Source organism: Pezoporus wallicus, unplaced genomic scaffold, assembly GCF_028554395.1.
Source record: "Pezoporus wallicus isolate ANWC-B61680 ecotype Strahan unplaced genomic scaffold, APGP_CSIRO_Pwel_v1 contig_6658, whole genome shotgun sequence".
In the NCBI taxonomy this organism is placed as follows: Eukaryota; Metazoa; Chordata; class Aves; order Psittaciformes; family Psittacidae; genus Pezoporus; species Pezoporus wallicus.
Genome location: NW_026642312.1, coordinates 2,144,096 through 2,171,182, shown reverse-complemented (window position 1 = coordinate 2,171,182; position 27,087 = coordinate 2,144,096). Strand labels below are relative to the sequence as shown.

General features: G+C 40.1%; 1 long non-coding RNA gene across 1 annotated transcript in view; it reads left to right on the top strand.

The window, feature by feature from the left end:
* Nucleotides 1-17,714: 17,714 nt before the first annotated feature.
* LOC130609672 (uncharacterized) overlaps nt 17,715-27,087 on the top strand; it is a 47,097-nt gene continuing 37,724 nt past the window's right edge. The window contains exons 1-2 of the long non-coding RNA XR_008974842.1: nt 17,715-17,784; nt 18,353-18,450. This is a non-coding gene — a long non-coding RNA (uncharacterized LOC130609672). The remainder of the gene's footprint in view (nt 17,785-18,352; nt 18,451-27,087) is intronic.

The window sequence follows — 27,087 nt, the reverse complement described above, 5'->3', positions numbered from 1 at the left end:
GCACAGCCCGCAGCGGTGGGTCCTGGAGGGCGCAGGAGGTTTCCCCGTCTGAGTGACCCTCGCCGCCGGCGGCAGGGCACGGCCTTTTCTCAGGTGGGCATCGGACCTCTTGGGCAGTAGGGAACGTGAGGAGCTATAGGAGAGGTGGGGATCCTTAACAAGGCATTAAGCAGGATGTCCGACCCACGGCTCTTCTTCTAGAATCACAGAACCATAGATTGGTTTGGGTTGAAAGGAACCTTAAAGCTTACATAGTTCCAACGCCCTGTCATGGGCAGGGACACCTTCCACTAGACCAGGTTGCTCAAAGCCCCATCCAGCCTGGCCTTGAACACTGCCAGGGATGGTGCAGCCACAACTTTTCTGGGCAACCTATGCTGGTGTCCCACCACCCTCACAGTAAAGAATTTCTTCCTAATATCTAATATAAATCTACCCTGGTTTGTTTGTGTTTTTTTTTCTTTCTTCTTAATATTTGTCCTAATAATTTTTCCTAATAATTTGTTCTGGTCAGACACCTGAAATAAACACGTGATGAATGCAGCATCCTTGTTTTTCAAAGTCTCTGCCTGAGTCGGGGACAGAGGACTGCATATGTGGCTGCAAGGCAGCTTCCAGGAGGGTTCTGCCTGACTGGCCACTCAGGTTATGTTCTGGCCCACAATCCTGACAAACCGTGAGGCCCTTGTCAGCTTAAGGGGTGGGGAAAAGAAGAGAAACCAACTATCCCCCTTCTGAACACACTGTGTAAGTTTCTCAGCTTTTTCAAACTCACTGGGGGGATCTCAAGGGCTTCATTGTAATTGAGTTTCTCTGGGGCATTTAGGTTTGTGGTGTCCCCATGACACCTTCAGGGAAGGTTTCCAAATATTTTGGGAAGGTGGAAGACCCATGGGGAGTTAGATACCTGTATCTGATCCTCAGAAAGGCAGTGGCCAGCAGAGGAGTGGTGAAAAGCCTTCACTGCCCAAAGACTCCTGTACTGAAATATTCCTGTGACCAAGAGCCATTCCACATGGTTTGGAGAGTTAACAGGAGATGAGCTCTGAAAATCCCTGATGGGCAGATGACAGGCTGTGGGGTGGGAGCGTGAGAGCCCCTGGCTCCCAAAGTGACTCAACAAAGTCAGCCCCAGCTTGTTGCTGGAGGTTTTCTTCCCCTCTGCAGCTGGAGTTTGTCTCAGCAGCCCTTAAGCTGACACAACCTCCTTTGTGGATGCACAAAACCAAACTCAAACAGTTATGACAGTGCAGACTTGCCTTCATCCTGTTGATTACTTAAAATGCCATGGCCATGGTGTCCTGGAAACAGTGGAACAGGGCAGTGCAAGCAGGAGAGGACAATAAACTGGGAGGAGGGACGCAGGATTTGTTTGTGATTGCCCAAGTACATCTTTGATTTAACAGCATCAAATCTTCATCACCCTAAATAAGATTTAATCATCTCCAGATGGACCAGTGGTTGGTCCATCAGACAACTTCAAACCACATCTGTGGTGGGGAACATTCGGTCTCCAACTAACCACACTAAAGTTGGACTGAAGCAGAAACTCTCCTGTAGGTTCAGGGGCCTTATGTCAGCACCTTCCTTTACTTGTTTGCTTTCATTGAGTTGAATTACCAGCTTATTTAAACATCGCTTACGTGCAAATTATAAGAAATACGTAGAAGAGCTGTGTAGTACATCCCTTTCTTTGGAGCAAGTCTCATGGCTTTTGAAGACAAGGCTGGCTGTATTTCAAAGCCATTTAATTCAATATTAAATTCTGTGTTCTGGAGACTGTATTTGGTTTTAGATAACTTTACTGACAGTAACTTTTCTTTCCAATAGGACTAGATTTCACTTAGAGTGAGGTCATTCCACATTTCCATGGGTCTAAGAACCACTTGTAGCTGAAATTATGGAAGAATATTGTTTACAACTCCATGTTTTTGCATATTTTCCTGGTAAGGTGTCCCTATTTTGTTTCAGTTTAGAGGGATCTATTGTTTATTTTTTTTTTTTTAGGGAAAGAACCTTTAGTGCTGTTTGTGAGTCAGAGAAAAGTAAAAGGGAAGCCCCAGAGCCACTTGCAAATACATGATTTTCATTTGCCATTTGAAATTCTTAGGTGAGTTGATGTTTGAGGCCTACCCTTCCTGGCAAAAACAAACCACCACAAAATTAAACTTCCTGAATCAAAACATTTGGGCACTGAGTATGTGGCTCACAGTGCTAACTATAAAGCATACATAGTGATTAATTACTTTGTCACAAAATTATGTTCAGTCCTGGAAATACTGATACACCCAAGTAGTTTAATGGAGCGCGAGGCGTATCCAGTGTAGGGTTTGTTATGTGTTCATAAGGTAGTTGATACTTTTCAACTCCAGTAGATAATGAATCAAGCCCCTGACATCTGTAATTAATTTCCATGGGATGGGTCACTTGAGAGCTCTGGTGAACTTTTTCTCTTCCTGCTGCCCGAAGCACTAGCACAGTCTTATTTTAAGATTAGTTTACATTTTACCTCCTAACATTTACTGGAATGTTCTGGGCACATGTTAACCTAACTGATGTATAATAAAATCATTAAACTTATTTAATAAACTCTTAGGCTATGGTTTAGGTTTGTCTGTTTGCTTCCCATTCATGTCTTCTGTTTATGGGGTGAATGTGGTTCTTGTGTGCTTCTCTTTCAGCCAGGTCATGTTTACTCCTCGAGTTCATTACAGAAACAAAATTGTGTTTGGAACCAAAGAACAAGGATGGTTTCTCACATCTTGAAGTCAGTAGTTTGCTCAGCTGATGAGCTGAGGAAACAGGTCATTTTAGCTGTCTTAGGCAAAAAGCAGCGATTAGTAATCATTTCCTTTCTAGCATATTTTCTGTTACACTACATTTGTTACTCATATACCAAACACTGTCTGTTTGTTGAGAGGAATAAAAAAGACACAGAATGGGCAGCAGGAAATAATTAGGCATAATCTCTCTGCTTTTGAAAAAAATTATCTGGTCCAGGAATATCTCGAATAGAGGCTTCTCACTAGAGAGGTCCATATGAATCAAGTGCAGTGCAGTATTGTGTTACAGTATAAATGATGAAACAGATCTGAAAATTCCCTTGTGCCTGGTAACAAAATGTGTCTGTGACTGCTGCTTAAGCAACAGAGTCAAAAGTCCAAAGGTGTTCCCAGTAGCAGATCATTATCAGGGCAGTGCATCTTAGCTTTACTCGTGCAGTCAGAAATCCAACACGTGGATCAGCACATGAGCTTTAAGACTTTAACACATGTTAGGATCACAGTCCTTTCCTGAACTTAAAGGAGGTCCCTCACCACAACTACATGATGAGACTCTTGAGAGGACCCTGCTGTGCTATTGCCTTGCTTCAGAAAGATGCCTCTGTTTTCCTGTTGAGGCTACTGCTAATTAGCTACTAGAGAAAACAGGTCTTGGTTGGTTGTGGTTGGGCTTTTTTTTGCTTGGGTTTTGTTGCTGTTTTTTTCCCTTAAATCACTTTCCATCCCCAGTTGGCAATTCAGCTGTCACCCCTGCTTTCTGGAGCTACTGGCTCTCTTTCAAACCTTATTTTCTACCTAGGATTTCTGTTTGTTTTTTTTTTCCTTGTAGTCTAGTGAATGGGAAGCACTCTTTGTTAAGAAATTCAGTTTGATGGGTAACATGGATAACAAAATCTGTGAACAAGTAGTTCCAAAAGGACAGATTAACTGGATCTCCCAGCCTACAGAATGACCAGGGATTCTGGTCTCTGAATGGTACTGGGCTGGGAGGGAGCAGATGATGACTGTCTTTCCCTGTCTGTTGCCTGACAAAATGGAAAGTCATCTCCACAGGCATATTCAGCTTCTGTAGCAGCTTCCAGTTACCTAAATGGGGGTTATAGAACAGCTGGAGAGGGACTTTTTACAAAGGGCATATAGCGATAGGACAAGGGGGAATGGCTTTAAAACTGACAGAGGGTAGGTTTAGATTTGATATTAGGAAGAAATTCTTTACTGTGAGGGTGATGAGGCACTGGCACAGTTGCCCAGAGAAGTTGTGGCTGCCCCATCCCTATCAGTGTTCAAGGCCAGGTTGGACAGGGCTTTGAGCAGCCTGGTTTAGTGGAAGGTGTCCCTGCCCATGGCAGGGGGGCTGGAACTGGATGAGCCTTAAGGTCCCTTCCAATCCTAACCATTCTTTGATTGTATAACTCTGTCTTGAGTTATTCCTTGCCCTGCAACAGCTGCCTCTTGCAGGCATAACTTTTAATTTGGAACTGAATCTGATGCACCTCTTTATACAATGACAATTAAAAAAGTAAGATTGTAATTTTAAAATGCTGTCAAACTATGACTGTTGCTGCAGAAATGCTCAGAATGTGGGTTTTGTGCACTTAGAGGAAAAATAACTGATTCTGATTTAGTACTGAGCAAGTACAAAGCAAAAATCACATACCCACTATTTGATTTTAGAGGACTGGCCAGGCACAAAGCTCAGTTTTAAGGAATCATTGTGACCCAGCTGAAGGTCCCCTTCTTGAACTGGCTCCCCAGTTCTGCAGAAAGCCTGTTCCTAGGAAAAATGTACACCTGGCCTCTTCTTTTCCTGAAGGGCAAAGGTGAGCTGTATGCACAACGTTTTGTCTTCCTAGGTGAAAACTCAGCCTATGCCTCTGTAATCACCGTGAGCTGTGCAGAAACCCTTCATCTCAAAGGGTTTGTGAAACTCCTCTTGTCTTATTCCTCATGCATCATCCTTAGGATCAAGAGGCACTGTTCTTGGGCTTTGTGCCTGGCCATGACTTCTAGTCTGCGGCCATTCATAACTGGAAAGACTACAGAAATGCTGCAGGAAAAGTCTATATAAGATTTTATTCTGTGCATGGCTAGAGTTGAACTGAAAGATCAGACAACAGCCAAAGGATTGTCAGTCAGACAAGTATCCAGCTAATCCGATTCCAGTTTAGCTGCAGCTCCGTGAGAAGAATAAAAATGGTCTTTACATTCAACCTGTGCCCCTCCCTAAGGCCAGTCTGCTTCAGCTGCAGCTAGCTTGTCAAGTTAGATGATAAAAATGATGCCCCTGCAGGAAGCCCATGTCTTTCTTTTTTGGCTGGCACAAGTGCACTGGCAGCTTAAGGCGAAACTGTTTCCTGGCTGATGAAGAAAGAGAAGCTTGCTATTAATGCTTAATAGACCAAGAGCAAATGAAGGTCATGTTTCAGTGGCACAAGGAGACCTGGGTCACCAGAAGTGCCTGACTCATTTTTCAGGTGCAAATCAAAGCACTGTCTCTGGTGACCTGCATCAGGGGACCAGTCTGGAAGATGCCTCCTTTCACAGGGCATCTGGAGCATTGGCTCACCCCCCTGTGTTTGTACCACAGTGTCTGCTCCACTGCTCACTCAAGTTCACAAACTGGAGTAATCCCAGCTGTATGCATGGCTCACGGTCCTGAACATACTTGTCTTCAGGGCTTGTGTTCCGAGTCTGTATCTTCTTCTTCCAAGGCAACCTGAGGCATGTGACTCCAAGACAAGGAAGCTGATGGGAGCAGCTGGTCTCAAGCTGCAGGCTGCTGGCAGGGAGACATGGTGATGCTCAACTGCAGCTCTACTCAGTAAGGCAACACTGAAGATTAATACCAACAGATCCTGCCTCGGTGTTGGAGTTGCATGAATGTGGATACTGCATTGCAGGAGGCTGACTGGATTAGGCTCTGCCCAAGTAGAAGAGATTTCTCTTCCAAGTGCTCATAGTGTGGCATCTGGGATCCTAAGGGACTTCAGTGCTTATGAACCTTCTATGCTACAGAGGGACTCTCATTGTCCTCACATAAGGCCTGAGGCTCTGGCATTGTTTCGTGATCAGAGGGATGGAAATTTTCTCATCATCAAATCATCATTACACAAATTTTATGTCACCTTAGCATGAGAGAAATTAAGTCTTTAAATATTGGGGTTTTTTGTCTTGTCTGTAGGGTTTACCCCTGTAATTTCTAAATTATAGATTATTTAATGATTATAACATATGTGTTCAAACATTTTGATGGAAATGTAATAATTTAAAATGTTTTCCAGAACTTATTTGTAGTTAATGAACTAAAATTTATTTATATCCTCAATAAGCTTTGGTTTGCCTGGAATTTAGAACCCATTTTTTTATGTACTTTGGCATCTTTACTACTTTACTATAACCAAGCATTAGGACATACTAGGACTTTCTGCAGCCTGGTTGCTTCTCACTAAAACATCTGTGTGTAATATAACTTGCTGTGCTACATACGAAAAGTAACAAGCACACAACCTTACCAGTAATGCAAACTTGAAAAGGTCAATTTTCATGGCTTTGGGTATCATTGAAACAGTAATTAATATGGGACTTTAGCTGTCTGTGGAGATTATTGGTGTAGTTGAACACCATTTAACTAAAACTTGCGGGAGGTGTTGGTGAATTTGTGTTCCAAAATCTCATATGCTATGACCTTTTATGATGTTGAGTTCTGTAACTGGATTAATTGTTAAGTATATGTTTAACTGTTTCAGAAATATGCATTTATGAGCTTGTGATACGTCACCCTCTCCAGTTTTCTTTAGAATGGCATCAGTCTATCTATATGTGTCTTGGCAAGTATGGCTTCTGTGTTACTGTAGCCATCACAAGAACAGCCTCTGTACAGAACCCATTGTAATGAGTAATCTAATGTATTTGTGAAAATATAGTTAGTACAAATGCATAAGCATTATTTATTAGTGCTTGTATGACTGAAAATGCTATAACATATGCATACTAAAGCCAGTATATCCAGTACTGGTATAAAGTTTTATCTTTAAAATGTACAGTGCTGCTCTGTGACATCTTAAGATAGTCCTATTGTCTGACCATCTAACTATAATATTTGATAAAATTCACTTATTTTAGAGAAATGAGATTTTGTTCCTAACTTCTTTTGACCCACTGTGAGCTTTTATGAAATATTTGCTTTTTGGAAGAAGCATTCTGTACTTTTATGATACGGATGTTATTCAGGAGGGTACAAGGCAACCAATTTGTGACACCATACAAAATCACTTTTCAACAATTTCATTGCCCTTAATGCCTGTCAGACCCTAAAGTGCTTTAGAAATCTGAAGTATTCTTGTGATAGATGCTGCAATATCAGAAGTACCAAGGGCAAGAAATGTCCCTATTTTACAGATGTGCAAAACAGAGGGAAGCGAATGACTTGTGAAGGTTAGGCAGAGGGACATGTATCCCAGACCTATAACTGACCCCTTTGCATCTTCTGATTCATTCAAGTTTTTCTGCTGAACCTAAATGAAAAAAAAAAACAAACCCAAAAGAATTGGTTCACAGTCAGGGAGCATAATCTGTTGAGTTAGTTGATAAATATTTAGAGAACAAGCAGAAATTTATAGCCAAGTATAGTCTGTTATTTGTGTGTGGATAATGTCCTTATCCAAGGTCTCAGACATCTCTTGTTCTTCAGTAGATGAAATTGTATCATTGTCTTCTCTTATAAAGAATTAAAAGAAGAAAAAAAGAACCATCTTCATCTGAAAGTTGGAAATAGCTCTTCCAAGGCCTGGGTGTTTTTGATTTTTAAAAAAAAAAACAACACACAGCAAAACAAAAAAACAAACCACCACCACCAAAAAAACCCTGAAAACAAAAAAACAGAAAAAGAAAAAGCAGCCTGTATAATTGACAGAAGAATGTAAGCTGCACTCACTAGCTAATTAGTATCTTACACAGCTTTTCAAAATGCTTACTCCTGAGGAATGGATTGGCTCTTAATCATATCTCCTTGTCCCTGCAAGATGTTCATCTCTTCTAATAATGGAAGGATAGGCACTGGATAACTACAGGAAGTCTCTTCAATTTTCATTCCATGATTAGAGAGACAAAGTCAATATTGGCCTATCCGAATGAAGGCAGTTAGTGGGTTGATGAAAAATAAATGGTAAAAATCTAAAAGCAATTCAACTCCATCAATACAAAATTTTCTCTATTTATACTATTTATAACTACTCAAAGAGGCAGGATGGTCAGGTCCTCTGATAAAAGGAATGAGAAAGGTGATGAAAGAAAATTCGATTGCACGAACCTTTAATGTTGGAATTGCGTAGTAGCTGATGAATTTCAGCAGAATATCTCTTGGTGATAAATTTTATTATTTTGGTCAAATGCATTTCCACATATAGAGATGAGTTTGATATTTAAAAATGCCTCAAGTACTTCCTTGCACTTACATTATTAAACCTGTTAAAGGAGTGTAGAAGTCTTTTATTTCAGAGGATGCTGAATGACACAACTATTGGCATTTTTCCCCAAAATTTTTCCTGTATTTTTTTTCTCTACTTTAAAAACAGCATTATGAAGGGACAGAAGAAACTAGCACAGTACTGTCTGTCATTTGCATGGGGCAATGGAGCATCTTAGATGAGTGTCATATTGTAACTGCAGCTGGCACTAGGTACCATGCAGCTGCTCAGTCACTTGTTCCCCTGGCCCAGTGGGATGGGGAGAAGATTTGGAAAAAAAAAAGGTAAAAATCCATGGGTCGAGATACTAACAGTTTAGTAATTGAAAGAAAGTAAAATAGACTAACAACAATAACAGGAAACAGAGAGAGGAATAAAACACAAACGCTGCCTCCACCCCCAACTGAGGCACAATACAGTTGCTTACCACCCACTGACTGATACCTAGCCTGACCTGGGCAGTGATAGGTCCCTTCCAGGTAACTCTCCCCAGCTTACATAGTGGGAGTGATGTGCTGTGGTATTGAACACCCCTTTGGCTAGTTTGGGACAGGTGTCCTGTCTCTGCTTCCTCCCGGCTTCTTGTGCCCCTCCTCACTGAAAAGCATGAGACTGAAAAGTCTTTGATCAGGGTAAGTGCTACTGAGCAACAACTAAAACGTCGGTGTTACCAGCATTGTTCTCAGACTAAAGCCAAAACACAGCACTGCACCAGCTGCTGGGAAGAAAAATAACTATCCCAGCTGAAAGCAGGACCTCTCTCAAAATCTCTCTCTTCTGGAGATTTCATTAACAGGATTCACATTCTTCCTAGGACATGGAAAACTAGATGTTTTCACTTAGGTTTTCAAACTTCTCAAATGTTTGCTTATTCTTTGGGTGCAGTGCAGTCAGTTTACTAATCCACTCAGACTCCAACTTCTTGCCTAAAACAGGTTGTATTTATATTTGGATATAGTCAGACAATTTTTTCTTGCATGCTGGTGGAATGAGACTCTTATTAGCTGAACCACATTGTGCTAAGATAAGCCTAAAAAAAGAACATTATGGCATAGTCTTTTCTGCCTATGGGAATCTGGATTAACCTGTTGCTATCTTAAACTGCAAGAGAGATCTGTCATAACCAATGGAATAAAATGGAATTGATCTACTCATTTACTAATGAAAGTAAAAATTGTGTGCTGAATGGATTTCTTACCCAAACTGTCTAACAAGTGTGTGGTCTCAGTTGGTGATGAATCACAACAAATTTGGTTTAGACAAGCTCCAGACCCACCAATATATTTAAGTAATCGATCACCACATTTCCGTTTCCTTTCTAGAAAAGAGCCTTCCAGCAGTAAATGAATACTTTGAGAAGAACTACATTAGACCTGGGGCTGACTCTGAACAAAGACTGATTTGATGAATAAAATCCCGTAGCAGTAATCAATCTCTCTCATATCCAAAACACATCACAGTCGCTGTTTGAAGTACAACAATATGACATAAACTCTGTGAAGCAGAGCTCCTCCAAACAGAATTAACAAGTTTGAGCTGCCAAGGCCCGCTCTAGAAGAGGGTAGTTCAAGTTGCCCTAGTCCTGCAGGTAAAAGGGAGGAAGAAAGAGGTGGAGACCTGTCGTCCCGTTTCGGTTATGTGCTGCTCTTTCTGACATCTCAGCATCTTTTAGTAGACTGGACAGGGCTTTCACCTGTGAAAGTGAAACACAGATTTTTTTTCCATCCTCCATCCAGCAGCCACGCCATGGATTGGTGGGAAAAGTGGGTGAAAGGAAGAGAGAAACCACATATTTACGGGTGGGCTTGGTGTGTTTGGGAAACCTGTGTTATTATGGAAGGGGTCTGGTGGTATCTGGATCAAGCTGGTCAGATGAATCCCACCCTCTGAGTGCAGGGGAATGGGGATCTGATAGAAGCATCAGGGGGGAGCACAAGGGAGTCAAACAAAGCAAGCCTTGCACATGGAGCAGAGCTTCTTGGGTCAGTGGCAATGACAGCAGAGGGCTCACCTCATGTTTTGCCTGTGCATGGGGAGCTCAGTGGTGAAAGCAGCCTATGCTGCGCTTCCTTGCTTCTGCTTCAAGGGGTATTTATTGGTCTAGTGGACTGTGAATTTACAGCATGACACCACAGTAAATCTTTGATTTTCCCTAAGGCTCTGTCCTTTACTGGATGTAATGGCATTGCCTCTCAGGGTCTGGGAGCTGAACCTGAGTAAGTGATGAAGCTTAAGGTCTGCAACCTGGCAGGGCAGGGAAGCAGAAGCATCTCACAGGGATGCAGGGAAAGACAGTAATTTGTGGGCATCTGTCCAAGAACATGTGAAAGCATCTGCAGTGGGTCAGACTTGCCTAGGTGGTAGGTAATGATGCTGTTTAAGATCAGCCCTGTTAAGAAAAATAGATGTAAAATTGCTGAAGGAAGTTGTGCTTGCTGTAGTCTGCAGTTCAAAATGGTGGAGTTTTGTTGGTTGTGGGAAAGGGGTATTTTTCCTTGTTAAAGTACAGGAAAAGACTCCATGTAAAAGGTTACCTGTCTTGAAATACAGATTTTGTGAGGATATCAGCCCTCAGGCTCTTGCTGAAGGAGCTGTACTGCACTGCAGTGGTTGCTGTAACAAACAGCCAGCAGTGAATGCAGTTAGCAAGGGCAGCTGTTGATCTGTACAGGTACCAGATATTCCAGGTGCCATGGTTTAGTGCCTGAATGGTAGGGAGGCTTCTCTTCCCAGGTGGATTAGATGGTGCCGTCCTCAAAACCAAATATCCATGAAAGGTAACAGAATCACCTCCCGTTCACTGGAGATCAGCATGGTCCCATTGGACAGGGGAGTAGCTTTCTAGCTACTCACCATGGACGGTGCCAGAGTAGGTCAGGACTCTTGCCAATGTACTCTGCAGGATGTCGGTCTCATCTGCTGTTATTTTTTCATTTTTTCTCAAGTTTGTGTTTTCCCAAGAAAGTTTTTCTAGGTTTCCCAATAAAGTCTGGCTTTCTAGCAAGTAGGAAGCTCTTTCCTATTTTTTAATAAAATGTGCTTTATCAAATGCTCTTATGATCCCCAGATGCCTAACTGCTGATCCCTGGAGAACTTGGAAGATTTTCCAAGACTTTTTCTCCTCTGGCAAAATTTAATTAAAGGCAGTCAGATGCTTAAAGAGTGTCAGGCAAGGACAAATGGATGCACTGGCAAACAGTAGAGTAGCAGACTGCCTTATGCTTAGGAAACACTTGTTCATGATAAATATGACCAGTGACAACTATGCCTTGAGCCTGACAGTTTTTTGGTCAATAAAATGGAAATACATAAATAAGTGTCTGTTGTTTTTAATTTTTCTCAGACATTGTATGTGTACCTATTAACTTCTGCAAATGCCACTGGAAAATTTAAGTTAGGCTTTTGCAAAGGGGTAATGGATCTCAGTGACCTATTAGTGCTTATAAGAAGCACATAGGAAAAAACCCCATGAACATTGGTTGACATGAAGCCCTGGGAATATAAAGTTAGAATCAGTGCTACTTGATAAAGATTAATCTCCCTGTTAAGTTTAATCATTCTTTGATTCACAGCATGCCAACTGCACAAACAATTTCTTTTAATTCAGGCCTTTGCTAGTGGAAGATGTTACAAATACCAAGATGTAATTTGTCAGCCCCAGGTTCCTGCCATGTGATCTTTCAGCTCTGGGTTGAGCTCCTGGAGTTTCAAATAACCTCTGGGCAAAGTGACGAGGTTCATTATGTGCATTGAACTGAAACTGCATGAATAAAACACAGTCTTTAATGTTGTAGAATGTTGTGCTTATCTATTTTGACAAATTTAGTTGAATCTTAATTATTTATATAGCTCCAGAATGTAGAGATTTGGGTTTGCAAAAATAATTGCTTTTGTAGTGTGAGAGTGTACACATCATTGTGCTGCTGGGGAGTCATTGTGCTATCAAAGGACAAATTAGGACCTGTCACCACTAAGCCAGCAATTGCTCCTTTTTTTCCGCTGGGTGGTATTTTAGTTTTAAAACTCAAATTTCAGCATAAAAAAAAATCACCCTTTTAATCTTATTTCATCATGCATTTTTGCAATGCATGAGACATTTTAATTATTCACTTAATAGTTACCATGCTACAGTCATTTCTGTGTGTGTGAATGAGCACAAGTGGAGGAAAGCAATGCAGTGCTGTGGGATTCCTCTATCATTGTGTTAGTGTCCCGCTGCGGGTGGCATTAGTGGGAGTCAGGATGAGCTGAGTGAGCATTTCTTCTGGTGCTTTTTTGCAGAGGTTTGTTAGGCTTTGAGTGTTTCTCCTGGGAATGAAAATAAGGACTAAGCTGGGCAAGGAGTGTTCTGCACTATGAAACAGCAGTTCCTTACTATGTTTGAAAACTTTAATGTGACAGAAAATCTCTCTGGTAGCTTCGTTCCAAGCTTTTATGTTGATGAGAAGCAGTTATGTGCAATGTTAAATTTGGGGCTGATCACTGGCTCATAGTGGTCAGATGCCCAGAATCTGCTTTTGGATTCTGTCTGATGATATGGTTCAGTGTAGGTTAGTTTAGCTACAGTGAGGAAATTCCATACTTAGGAAGCTTTGGTATGTGTGTGCGTATAGGCAATTCCCAGACAGACTTGCTGCTTGGTTACAGAACTTGCCTTTAACTTCCATTATTTTATTTAATCTTCTGAGTTATTTATCTTGAAGTCTGTATGTACAGAACGCAGTATCACTGAGGTCATTGGAGATACAGGTGTGCAACTGCCCCGAGCAGACGGAGCTGAGATATATTTTCTGAGGTTTTGCTTGTTTCTGAGCCCCGCTTCCTATCCTAACTAAATCATTCCTCAGAAATTGAACTTTATTTTGTTATTCTGTCAAGCAACACTTTTGTAAAATAAAAAATAGCATGTATTTAAGATTTCCTTTTCAAGAGCAAATCAATTGAAGCTGATAAGCAGTTCTCTATTATCTGACCTCAAATTCTTGATCTTAGTTTGAGTACGGAAATGTTTATTAACATATACCAAACCACTCCACCTGATGGGATTCTCACTTCTTCCAGCTAGTTAGGTCATTCAGGGATGCCAGGTTTCATGAAGGAGTCTTTATTAATGTGTTAATGTTATTAAACTTGACTAAAATTCTTGGGTTATTCTTCAATAGGTCTGGCTTTTCAAGTCCTACCACAATTCATCGAACAAATCTTGATGCTCCTTCCTAACATTTCATTATCCTTCATCCACATCTGGACATTTCTGAAATGCTGGAGTAAAAAAAAAACAGCCCAGGTTATTTTATTTTTATTATTACATATGCATTGAATTGAATTCCTTCTGATACTTCTGGTATTTAAGCAATAGCACAGATTAACTGTAGTTTCTGTTCAACTGTTCAACAACAAAATACAGATGAAGATGTTTACAAGTTTTTCCCTGAGGGATGCTTTTGCTTTGTTAACATTAAGTTAAGGTTTGATTCTGCTGTGATCAGCAGTTACCTTGATTGATATGTACAAGCATAACATAGTACAAACTATTTTAAAACTACCTTCTCTTTTTCATTATTAAATTTCTCTAGGACAAACTTAGTTTGTTGAAGGATAAATACATTTCTAGTTCAGTTTGCTAATGTAGTATAGGGGAAATTCTGTGATAGCTGTTCTTGGTAGTAATCTTCCAATTTTGGTTGCAGCCCTGGCTATGACTGGAGGCTTGACCTCTTGTGGCTGTCTGGACCAAAGATGGTAATCTTCCCAGAATATGGGTGAACAAAAGAGATCACATCTTTTCAGTACGTGAAATTGTTCATTCATCCAGGAAACTCCATGGGCTGTTAAAACTGCCATGAGGACATTTGACCTGGAGTTGTCCTTCAAGTACTGAAGCTCTTCCAAAGTTTTCTTCCATGCATTTTTTGCTGGCAAAGTCTCAGAAAGCACTGAGCATTTTTCAGCCACTTTTGCAGTAAAGCAGGCAATACCTTTTGTTTAGAGGTAATGGAGTGTGGCGGATAGGACACAGAGGAGCAGATGAGCTGCCCCAAGGCAGGGTCCTCTCTAGTTTCTGAAAATGGAGCTCCTTCTCTGTGGTCACAAATGTGGCCCCCAAAACTGATAAGTTAGTGGAAACTTGGCCCAAGTGAGGTCTGTAAATGCTTTGTACTGTAGAAAGAGGGTCCGCTGGTTCAGTTACCTGTGGTTTCTCAGCGCAAGTCTGTCATGCTTCCAGAACAAACAGGCACAGGACTTGAGGAAGGATATGCTATACCCATCTGTGGTTTAATGCAGATATGCACAGTACAACCTCAGATACACAGCAAAGGGACTGAAACAGCTAAATTCAGGGTGGGTGGATGAGTCCAACTGCGTACGTCATTGTCGGGTTTATTTCAGCCTAAGGCCATCCTGCAGAGAGCTTCAGCTGGTCAGACATACTGTTTCTCCACTGACTGCAGTTTGTTCAGCAGCGTTTTAGGCTTCTTGTTTGACTCATGAAGGTATTGGTATGCCTGCATCATTTTTCAGCACTTGGTTCTAGTTCAGCAAATCTCTTGTTGCAAGGTGGCTTCCAGTGAGAGTAATTTATTTATTTGACATCTCAGAATAAGTGAAAATACTATTTTTTTTGGGTGCAGTGCGAAATGTAATGCATTCATTAGTGATGGACAGCCAGTGGCTGCTTTGACCCTTAGCCTGGGGAGCCAATCTCCAGGAGGGGCCTTAGCACAAAGACTGTCCCCTTGATGTTGTTGTATCAAAGGTAAATAGTCTGAGATTTGCAAATGCAAATCTGAAAATGCTTTGTGAATATCAGTTAATTGAATGGAGATTTAAATGTGCTGCTAAGTTTTAATCTTTTGGCAATTAATTGTAATCCGTCCTGTTTACACTTCCACAGCCTAAGCAGGAACAGTTCTTATTAATCAATACACTGATTTGCTGTTTTATCAAGGAGGCAAGCAAGGATTTGCTGCCTGCATGCTTTATGCTGGGACTCTATGAGCCTGTATCAAAAGGAGTCTTGAAACTAGAGTAGCTTTGCAGTTAAGCAGATTAACAGTGATTTCTTTTCTTCAGTCTGGCAGCAGGTGTCTGTAACTGACTCTGCACTATGCAATATGATACTTCATCGAACAAATGCACTGTCAAAGTTAATTACTTACATTTTATTTTGCAATTCACCTCCATGATGACATCCTGCCAGTAGTTAAAAGTGCTCAAAAAAAGATTTTTTTGTGCTCTAGCTGGTGGATTTTATGAATACGTGAATATGAACTTTTGGGAAAGAAATGTGAAGGGTTTATATTTGATTTTGCTTTATTAGTTGGTGCTGACAATGGAAAGCTATTTAAAGCTTTTGGAGATTTTGACCAAGCTGGCAATTTTCAGTAGTCTGTCAGCTGTCTTCATCTAATAATGTCTCCTGCTTTTATGGTGAAGCCATGAATGTGCGGAAACCTCTGTCTGAGCAGTGACAGAACTGTCATCATCACAAGAGTGACCATTGTTTCATGTATCACTTGTGGTGGTACAGAGGAAAATTGTTCTTCAGAACAGTCAGTGGAGTCTGCCAGAGTGCTTATCTCTTATTCTGTGAAATTATGTAAAAGAATTTGAGCTGAAGCAATGGCAGTGAATGAAGTTAAGGTGCTCATCTGTCTGCCAGATAACATTTCGTACAAAAACAACACACTGACCATTTATTTCATAGCTGCCAAACTGCTTGGCAAGGGGTTCAAGAGCAAAACCTGCATATTCACAATGCTTCGGGCCATCTTTCTAGAGGTGGGGACCTCATCAGCTCAAGGAGTGAGATAGATAATGTCTGTAGAAAAACTCCCACCAATGAAGCAAGGTGATTTTTCGCTTTCTCCCCCAGATACCAACTGAAGACAGCAGTCATTCAAATACCCAACAACAATGCAAGAGATGGTAAATACATGGTAGCAATTACAAGCATAATTGTAGCATTATAAGGATTACACTCTATGTTGCTTATCTCTCAGCAAAACTTAAAAAAACAATATGTAGAAATGCCTTCTTTTCAGATGGAGGATGTAGTACACGTCTACTGGGACAGGATAATTGGTTCATTTTCTTTAGAAGTCTGAAAAGGAGCTTATACTAATAACCATCATCATCTGAATTGCCAATAATTGTGCTGTGCTTTTTATCTGCAGCTAAAATCAGATATGCTGTTTTACAGTTGTGAAATCTGGATTTTATGTGTCCTAACAACAAAGGCTCTTCGGTACTGCAAGCCCCAGAGGTTATTCCTTGACAAAATCGCATTGCATTGATGCAGGTAATGTCAAATGATAATAAGATTTTAGGGTGTCTGGTATGTTTTGCCTTCTTTCCATTTATTCCAGTGGCAGGGAACACCTAGGCTAGTAAATGCCTTACTAGCAGAACAAGAGGATTCATTGAATGTTGGGTCCTTATCTCTCTTAGGATCTCCAGGTGGTGAAAGCAGATAGGCCATTCCAAGATATGGCTGAGAGGAGCTGAATCACCTTTTCGAGGTTCATGCTTCACCCTGATGATTATCTAGAGACAAGGGAGTCTAGCCATGTTAATCATCAAGGGCAGTCACACCTTTCTCTTTGTAGTGGGGCATTACACCTGCATCCAAAATCTGAATTTTCTTTTTATTTGTATTCTTAATCAGGAAGTTCATACTCTACCATAGGAGGAAAACTGTTTGGGGAGAGGGTGGTGACAGTACCTCCAAATCTGTGAGGGAAATAAACTGGGCTCTATGGTGAATCTCAGCAGCTTGTTGCTGCTTCTGGAAAGTATCCTCAGTCAAGTGGACAGATTCTCACCACTTTGTTTTTTAATGGGGTGGCCACATCCTCCCCATGTACCCCTCACCACCCTCATCCCTTGCAAAACTGCTGTAGACTGTGTAACCCACAATTACCAGAAGCGAACACCCATCATTACATTTCCGTCACACTGTGCAAATACTAATTTTAAAATGCAGGATGTCCTTGTGTTGTTGCCTAACTACATTCTTTTGGAAGGAAGCGGGCAGGCAGGGGTTAAAATCCAGGTGACTGATGCTGCCACATTGACAAGCTTGGTTTCTCTACTAGTAAATTTCAAAGTGCAGTCCAACTGTATCCTCCTGCCTCTCCCAAGACAGTGAACTAACATTCATGAAGATCAACATTTAGTAAGAAATAATGGCTCTTTTCCAAAACAAGAGGCTAATTTTGTTCTGTAGTTTCAGTATTTAAGAAGAAAAAAAAAGAAAAAAAAAAACACAAAAAAAACCAAAAATGCACCATTTATAGATCCGAGCAGGTCAATTGCCTTGCCATTAAAATACTGAGTCAACACCTTGCAGTTAAAGTGAATGCTTTCTGAGTGAAGTTGAGTATTGATTTCCCCACGAACTTAATTTTATTTTTTTACAAAAATCATCCTTTACAGATCTGTCCCTTGTCAACATATTGCTACAATTAGCTGTTTAGTCAGAATTGATGGATAGCTTCAACCAAGCTTCAAGAAGCTTCAACCTTGTAACTAGGGTCAGAATCTGGATTGATATGTGGTTATTACAAGATGCATATAATTGTAGAAATCTTATAGCAGACTAAACATGAGAGCACTAAACATGCGTGCTTCACTGTCTGTCCCATTGTGGCATGAAAGAGAAATTCCCAAAAATATGGACCTTCAAGTACTGCAGTATTTAAACTGAAAAAGCAAAGCATGCATTTTAGATTGATTATTTTCCAAGAGAGGAAGTGATATTTTGCCTTGTTGGTATATTCAGTAGGTTTTTTTTTTTTGGTTTGTTTTTTTTTCATTAAAAATAGTCAGGAATGCTATCAATCCTATACTACTTTTGCCTATGGATGCATGCTTCATACCTAAGAGCTCCATAACTGCCAATAGTAATAGAAGGATAATTGCATAAGGTGACTAAGCAGGGGACCAGGTGGGACAGACTAGTCTTTCCTGAGCTTGGCATAGAGAATTTTTTGCTGTTTGTTTGGTTTTAATTATAATTGTGGGTCTAAACTTACTATTGACCTAAGCATATATGCTCTCTGAAGATCAGTGAAAGGGAGTTTCTTTTGAGTTTTTTTTCAGTGATGAATTCTCTCCAAGACTAAAAACCAGCAAAGAAAGCAACCCAGACCAGAACAATAGTGTGGCTGGAGCAGTTGGTAGAATTCTGTCATCAGCAGGTAGAATATTATTTTCCTTTGGGGTGTAGGCATGGAATAAGGGTAAACTACTTTATTTTTCCGTTGTGATAAATTTTCGGGAAGACCTGGGCTCCTGGAACTTCTTTTTTCACAGTCAGCTTTTGGGATTTATGGTAAATTTAGCAATCAGGAAGTGGAGTCATCCTTCCTGACTTATGATGAAGTGCAAATATCAGCTCTTTATTCTCCTGAAGGTCATAGAATGTGAGAAGTGCTATGAATGTTGTCTTCTCACACCAAGAAGAATAAACGGAGTGTTTTCAACTGAAAGGCCACTAGGTTCATAAGACATGTTATCTCAATACAGCGTAAATGCTGCAGTTGTGTGTCTTTGGACAACTGTATGCCTCACATGGTCTCTTAAAAATTTGAACACAAATAGATTTTATCATATGTGAGTAGCATGATGTTATTTATTTCTCTCTTATTAGCATAGACTGTATAATTATTTAGTGCTTTAGTTATGTCCTGGTCAATATTTTAGGTTCAAAGTTGCTAACCTGAAGAAAATGGAAGAATCCTGGTATGAATATTTTCTATCCATGCAGGATATGAAAGAGTCATAGTCAACACTGGTATATCAGTGTGAAACTGGTAGCAGAAGTCTTTATATATGACAGTACTTCAGAAGATCCCAATGTTTCGAATAAGAAATAAGGGCAGTATATCTAGGAAGATCTGCTAGACAAATGTTGAGTTCTTAAAGGTTACTAGTGAACAATCTACTTAAGCTTAATACCTGTGACCTCCTTGACGACAAAATCTCTTCTAGGAGGATCAGATATACAGCTCTCTTTGGTAGAGGCAGCAAAGTTCAGTGGTAACTTGGTCACTGTGTAAATGTCTGGCATTTCCTTCTATTCAAGGAAAATTGTATGGTACACATTTACTCTCAGGACAATCCATCAAGAGGCCTGTGTAAGCCAAGGAGTGTATGTTCATGTCAAATATTTCACCCATAATACTTACTCTTTCATCCTGAAGCTTAAGTGTAGCACAAAGTGGATATGTGTGGGTGTGTAGGGGAAGAGAAAGCTTTCCTAGCTGAGACCCACATGTCTGGAATTCTCTCTCCATAATCGTCAGCTGGCTGAGTATATATCCTGTGTGGGATCCTTCACAGGAAAGCTCAAGATCTCTTCCTTTTCTTTTTATCATAGTTTCCCTATAGTTGATATTTTGTGATGTTTTGACATAAGGGAAAAAGGGGACAGTTTTTTCTGTTCAAAGTGTCTTTCAAGAGCCACTAAGGTCCCCTAACATACTTATTTTTGTTACGCAGTTCAATTAGTTGTTGATGAGATTCCAGGCAGTAGCTACTGAGGAAAGAGGAGCTTTCCAGGAAAGGTTGCTGTTAACTATTCAAAGGAAACTACAGCAGTCTGAAGCTTCACTAAGGTTTGAACAGCCATCTTAGTCATGTTTCTTGCATTCTGGTTCCCTGAGGACATTAGGAGTGTGTCAGCTGGTCAGCTGATGATGTCCTCCACTTCTGCTGACGTTAAACCTGGAGTATGGCTGCTGAAGTTGCTGCATTTTTGTGCAGTCTGTGCTGTTTAGATTCCTCTTCTAATCCCTCTTCCATGCATATTTGCTTTGAGGAGGAACACAAAGAGAAGAAAACCTTATTCTTCTAATGTTTTCCAGTCTGTAGGATGAATGACATTAAGACTTGGGGTTCATCTACTGACATGGGGTTGGCTAGGTTGTTTTTCCTCTTGTGATTAAGTGGCAAGGTGAGTGTATTGCCAGAAGCATAGCTGCAACACTGGGAATGGACTGAGACAGGCTAAGAGTTCTGTTTTGCAGTCAGGCCAGACTTATTTTTGGTGGCTTTGGCTTGGTCATGTTTCAGAAACCTCATTCCATAAGGGTTTTTCCTGCCTTCAAAACCTCAGTTGTTTTAGCAGCAACAATAACAAATTATAAATGTCTCCATCTGTAAGAGAACTAACGATCAAATTTAAAGGCTCATGTTGCCCAAGTCATAGAGAAGAGTGTGCTCTAGTGCTCTGCAAACATTGTCCAGAAACACTTTGGGCCGTGTGGAGATTTCTAGAGAGTACCTGTGTGTACAGAATTTCACAAACCAGCCATCCTTAACAAGTAATGTAGAAGCAGAATTGATTCTAGGCTTGTTTCTAGGCTGCTTTTCTTGGTTTCCTTACAGATGGACAGGTAGCTTAAATATAAACTTCACATTTTACCTGGCATGGCAGAAATGAAGAGTAGACTGTACCACCATTTATAGTTTGCTTCCAAAACTACTCCACAATTAATTCTGTAGTTCTATAGCTAGTCCTTATCATAACCTCAGTTACATGTCATAAGGTGACTTAAGCTCTCAGAAGCTTATTTTCTGTTCTTCACATTAGCCTGCAGTGAAACCGTATTTGTTTATGAGGCAGGAAGAGGAGAAGTTACAGACCCCACCCCAGCTTCTAACTTGGAGCACAGAACCCTTCCAGGGGCTTAAAACCAAAGGCCTTTGAACTTAAAACCTGTCAATCTGATATTCTTTTATAATGAAAAAAAGAAAAAAATGGGGGAAAGAAATTCTTTGTTTTTGCCTGTGTTCCCTGTAGAAATGACAGCTACAACAAAGTAGTTGGTAGGGAAGAAACAGGGATGAGGTATACTTCGTATTAGAATAATTATTTAAAAAATACAGCAAAAGCTACTTAATTCTGGAGTTCTGTTTTCATTGTTTTTTACTGCCTAATGAATCAGAAAGTAAATGTGTAATTTGATTGAAAATGTAAAGTAAATCCAGATGTTCATATACAGTAATGTCACCAGAACCTACCAGGAGTGTGTTATCCTGTTAGATTTATTCCTCTGAACACAACCAAACAACTCATGCTGAGTAAGACTGGGGCTTCCGTTCAAACAGCAGTGGTAAGACTGTGAGTCTGGAATCTGCTGTATGAAGGGAGAATTTTAAGACTAACACACATAGAGTCTGTGGAAACATAATACACTTGTCTCTCTGTGCTTTAGAAACATGCAACCATTTACTTTGAGGATTTTATTGTGCTGCATTTCTAACTGTACGAAGGAATTAATATTAACTTTATCTCATAGTGAACCAAAATAGTGGCTAGGGAAAGCTGTGACTGGGAATTTTTTTTAATTGAGATTCCAGTTGGATGGGGTGTAAGTTTGGCTTTTAACCCAATGGTCAGGTTGTAGTAGCAACCTGAGAGTCCTCAAAACTGGAGACTTCTGTCAAAAGGAAGCTGATTCTGTGCTTGAAGGGGAGACTGAGATGATTGAACCTGTAGCTTCACTAAATAAAGTTTGCCCCCTGCTATGTTTTCTGGGCCAGATTTTCATCCCCATCTCTGTTCACCCAGCGCATGTTTGCAGTGACTGGGCTGTCTGTGACATACTCCCGCCAAAGGCCTGATGCTGAGCAGTGAGTGGCTCTCTGGTTAGTCTTAGGCCATGCCAGTCCTGCTCCTTCAAGAGTCCCCATCTGCAGCAAGCACTGACAGGGAAAGTTACGTCTTTAACCCTAGCGTGGTTTAAAGCGTTTGAAGTACTTGAATCAGTTAAAGCCCCATGGATTAAAGAAGGAGTAAGAGAAGCCTTATCATCTTGAGGATATGTGATTATGAAGTGAAATATCTGGCATAATCTGTTATTTGTAACTTTTGGTTCCTCTGACCCCTGTGATTTTTTGTGTGAAAGTGTATAGTTGTTAAATTGTTAGAAACATTACAGTAAGTGAAGTCATTGGGGTAGAAATAGAGGTGTGGGGACTGCTCAGACAGTCTTTTTCCGTTCCTGTCTACAGTTCCAGCTTAGTTCCTTGATTGTGTGCATCAATGCAGTCTTTAATTAGATTGCCACATCCTTTTATTTATTCTGAGGTGGGATTGAGGATCAGCTGTCCCATGACTGCTATGATCCCAAAGCGGTTGTTGAGTCTGAGACAGTAATGAAAACTGCATTTATTTATTCTGTATTATTGTCTGAATCACATATTTTGTCCATATACATGTATACATAATGCCCAGACTAAACCACTTTCCACACAGAAAAATTCCAATAAGTCACACAAAAAAAACCCAAACAAACCAAAAACCCCTTATTGAGATAAGGAGTTTTCAATAGCCAGACAAATTATAGGACATGATCCTGAAATGTATCAGAGTATATTGACAGACTTTGCAATCTCCTTTCCTCTTGTGGGACCTGAGTGAGGAGCTGGCACAGCGGGGAGAGGGGATACAGCTATGTCTCCCTGTGGTGATTAGCAGATAGGTGGGGCTTGGGCAAACAGGGAGATGCTGAGGTGTGTCTGGGCAATTCAAGGCTCATGGGAAGCTGTCACATAGCTGCCTGACTTTCTCTTATTCCCATTCCCTTCATAATGCTAGACCCCATTTAGAGCATACTGTGCCACACCTGCTGGCAAGATCTTTGTGAGTATTTCTCTTGTGTACTTCGAGCAGTGTTTGTGCCATGAATGTTAATTCTCATAGAGACTTGTATGAGCAGTACAAAGGGCATTGCCCTAACGATAAAGCTGATATTCAAACCACAGAGAAATTAAAGTTCTCTGGCAACTGGAGTACCAGGTGTTAGATGCCTAATACTATGTGATATGTTCAAAGCATGGCTCCCCCCTCTATGACTGCATTGGTAGTTCTGTATGCTGAGCATTTTTAAGCCAGACTGAAGGGTCTCCTGTGGGTGCCTGGAATTAGAACTTTTGAAATTTCTGTCTTGGATGAATGACCTGTATCCCATGGGGGCTGTGTCAGAGATGGGCACACAATTTCCTTGGCTAGCAGTTGCCTGAAGCAAGAACACTCAACCTCAGTGTGATTTTCCCTGCAACTGCATCTTCTGACTGCTCATCATTCTTATTTCCAGGGAACAAATAGAATCACTAGATATGTCTGTAAAAGGTTCATTATACATAGTACAGATAAAATCTGTACTACAAGTACGGTTAAGTTCTGTTCTACAGTTAGGTGGTCTGCTCTGAGTGCATAGATTCTGAGTAGTACAAAGTCTTATATATTGTCTGGATTTCACAATGAGTGTAAAAGCTGACTGTAGTCCCATCCCAGAAGACCTCAAATCTTGCTGGAAAGCACTCAGTATGATTTTCAAAAAGGAAGATTCCTTTTTCTTGTTAAATCAGACAGAAAGACTTTTAATGCTTCTTAGAAATGATAGAATTGATTCTGATTCAACCTGAACTGCAAAAGTATGTAGGTTGAGGAGGAACCCAATATGGAAAATGTAGCTTAAGTCTTTGGCAACTGAGGGAAGAGTGTTAAAAGGGAGATATGTTGGCTTACTTTCTAGCTACATAGCATGGCTGTTTGCCTTACGGTACCAGACAAAACTTGTCTCTATTTAGAATCTAGAAAATGGTGGAGTCAAGCCAAGAACATCAAAGGACATTTCTCATAGTGCACCAGCAGCAGTGTGAAAAACCAGAATTAAGTGATAGCAGAACAGAAGGAGGCAGAAAACTTAGAGAGATCAAAATAGAGTCTGAACAAAAGCTCCAGGATTATAGTAGGAATAAGTTGAATTAATTGATGAGCTTCTTGCAATTTAATTATTTTAAAGTTCCTTAGGCAGTATGATGAACAAAAGATCAGTGTTTTGATGTTAGAGATATATAGACCTTTGTTTTCAGATATTTTTGTACAAGAAGTCTCATTCTAAGTTTACTCTAGGTCTAAAAGGTGATATGACACTGATCAATAGTGTTATTTTTTTCTTCTGCTTCTGGTTCTTGCCCAAATCAAACATTTTTTACTTGACAGATTACACAAGAAACAGAAGATGACTCTCTCCTTCACTGGTAAACAGAAGCCTTGTTTCTTTCACTCAACATGCCCTTCACTACCCCTGTTTTTCTTGCAGCATTTAAGTAATTGGTAATTATGTTGCCCCTGTTCCCCTTATGTCCTAAGATTTTTTCTGCTGTGGTCAGGTCTTTCCTGCCTCATTTTGGAAAACAGGAGCATGACTTCATCATATTGTGTAATAAAGTTTAAATTAGTGCAGGAAAAGACTGTACAAAATAACATTTTTTAGTTCTGTAGTAAGCTTCATAAACTGAAAAAGAAATGGAGGTCATTGATCTAAAAAGTAGTATATTTGCAAAACAGTCTACATAACTGCTTTAAAAAATAAGTTATCTATCTTTAAATTAATTGCTTGGTATGTAGATTGGGTGCATACATCTTTTTCTTTTCTGGCAAATTAATGTTCATTATCTCACAGTGTAATTCAAAGTATGCTGTGAACAAATCTATGTTTGCATGCTTCATCTGGGTAGAATATTTTGTTTGATTGGGTTTCCAGCACCACTACCACCAAAAGGAAGACCTTTGCTTTACAGTTGTAGTGAACAATAAAGCATTTATCCAATTCTCATGCAAGTATGGAAAAGTACTTTCTTAAGTTGCCTAACAAGGGCCACTATAAAACCCCTAAAAAAAGTGGGCATTACAATCTGCTCTTAGGAAAGGGTAAACCAATTCAAAAGTTTGAGTTACTTTCACGTGATTGCACCACAAGTTAAGTCTGCTTCTTGAATGCAACCTGAAATGTACTTCCAAAAATCGTAATTCCTTTTTCAGGAATCCATTCTAGCTCTAAATTTACAAAGAAAATTCACTTATTTTGGGGTCAAACTCATTTTCAGATTTACGGTCTTTACATAAAAATCCCATAGGGACATTTTATACAAGTGATAGTCTATTGACAGTTGTACTAGTAAGACAGAAACTGATGATCTGACAAATTATGAAAATCTTATTTCTGGTTATAACAAATGATCCTTGAAGTGGTGTAGAAGTCACCCTTCCTTCAGTGTTTTGGAATAAATTGTTCACTAATTCTCCTTTAGAATGAGAAAAAATGTTATTTGCATATGAGTTCTATTTCTTTCCATTCTCATTATGCTATCATCTTCACTCTTGAAGGCCCAAGGGTGTGGCAGCAGCCTCACGTGAGTCTAGTCACAGCTATTTAAGGCATATTAGTATGCCCAGGGCCCTGACAGACTGGGGCTATTCTGTAATGCACCCCAGAATATTTAAAGGAAATTTCTTTGCATTATTCCTTTGCTATCTTGAGTGCACCTTCCTCCATAATGGAGCCACCGGTATATGGAAATAGCACAGATAAGACATCCTTCTTCTTTTAATATACTTAATAAAGCCCCTCCTCCCCAAAGCCAAGTAACCGTCTCATTTTACAGACCTTTGTGGTGCATTTTCTTTAGTCTGTTTTTGCCATGCTGCTAACATATTCCTTAAACAACACAAATATAAAAACCAGATATAGATAAGGTGTTTCATTGTGAGTTGAAGATAACTTATGAAAGCGAAATTCCGTAGTCTGCAGAGCACTGGCAGGGCAAGCACTAAAATTTTTATTTAGTCTGGATGCTTCTTGTTTCTTAAAGACCCCTTGAAATCTGTGAGGGAGGTACCCATGCAGAGGAAAATGTAGAACTGCTGTCATCTTACAGTGGTCTGGTGTGAGGAAGGAGAGAGAGACAGAGTCCTGACTCCTGTATCTGAAGATAGCCTCACAAAGCTGAAGGGGAGAGTGTTCTGTGCAATGAAGCTAAGACACTAACTGTGGCCTTGAGAAATGTGTCACACAGGGAATAAGAGAAACTCCTGTTTCTCTTGATAAGAAGTTTCTAGTTGAGTTGTGAGCAGGTGAAATGGAAATTTGAGCTTATTAGTGGATAAATGCTCTCCATGAGTAGGTCAAAGCCTTCTGTAAACACATTCACATTTCTGTAGATGTGACCCAAGCAGTTTCATGGACTTTTTTGTGCTTGAAATTGAAGCTTTATTTGAAACCCCATGTGTCATTTGGTGGTGGCCTACTTATCCTTGTATGGTAATGGCTGTGCAGTAAGTTTAAAATAATGTTGGTATTTGACTGGTGCAAACATACTTCTATTTACACCCCACCTTCATGATGCTTTACAGTCATCAACCTGATTGATAGAAACTTGTGAATAAACATTCAGTGGAGAACTAGCATAAAAAAGCGGTGTGGAATTGGAAAAAGGGGGTTACAGGAAGCCCCGAGCAGCTTATGGGGTAAAGAAAAATATCCTAACAACTTGCCAGGGGCTAGGTTTCTGATTCAGTGAGATAATTTAGTACATATCTTGTATGGCAGTTTATGTTCTTCAGGTTACTGGAGAACCTACACAGATGTCTGAATTCTTTACTTTTGTTTTAACTGAATAAAAGTCAGAATTATGTCTTTTCCATGCTGCTAAGTGTTAAAATACAATAATTCATCTTTTTTTATCTGTGAAGTTTTGCTGGTTTATTACTTTTAATGAGTTCACTCTACATTTGGATGAGTACCTGACTTGGCAATGAGTTGAGAAGCATATAATGTTCATTTTTTTCCAACTTCTCTGTTTTTTCTCTTTTATATTGTGAAATTCTCAAAAGCATAATTATCAAAAGCAGGGATTCATGCGGGGAACATGGATTGCCAGTCATGAAACTCTCCTTAAAATGTTACAAGATTGTTGTTTATCATCAAAACAGGAATTTGCTCTGTTCTTTTCTTAACTGGGGTTTCCAAGGCCCCCGGTGA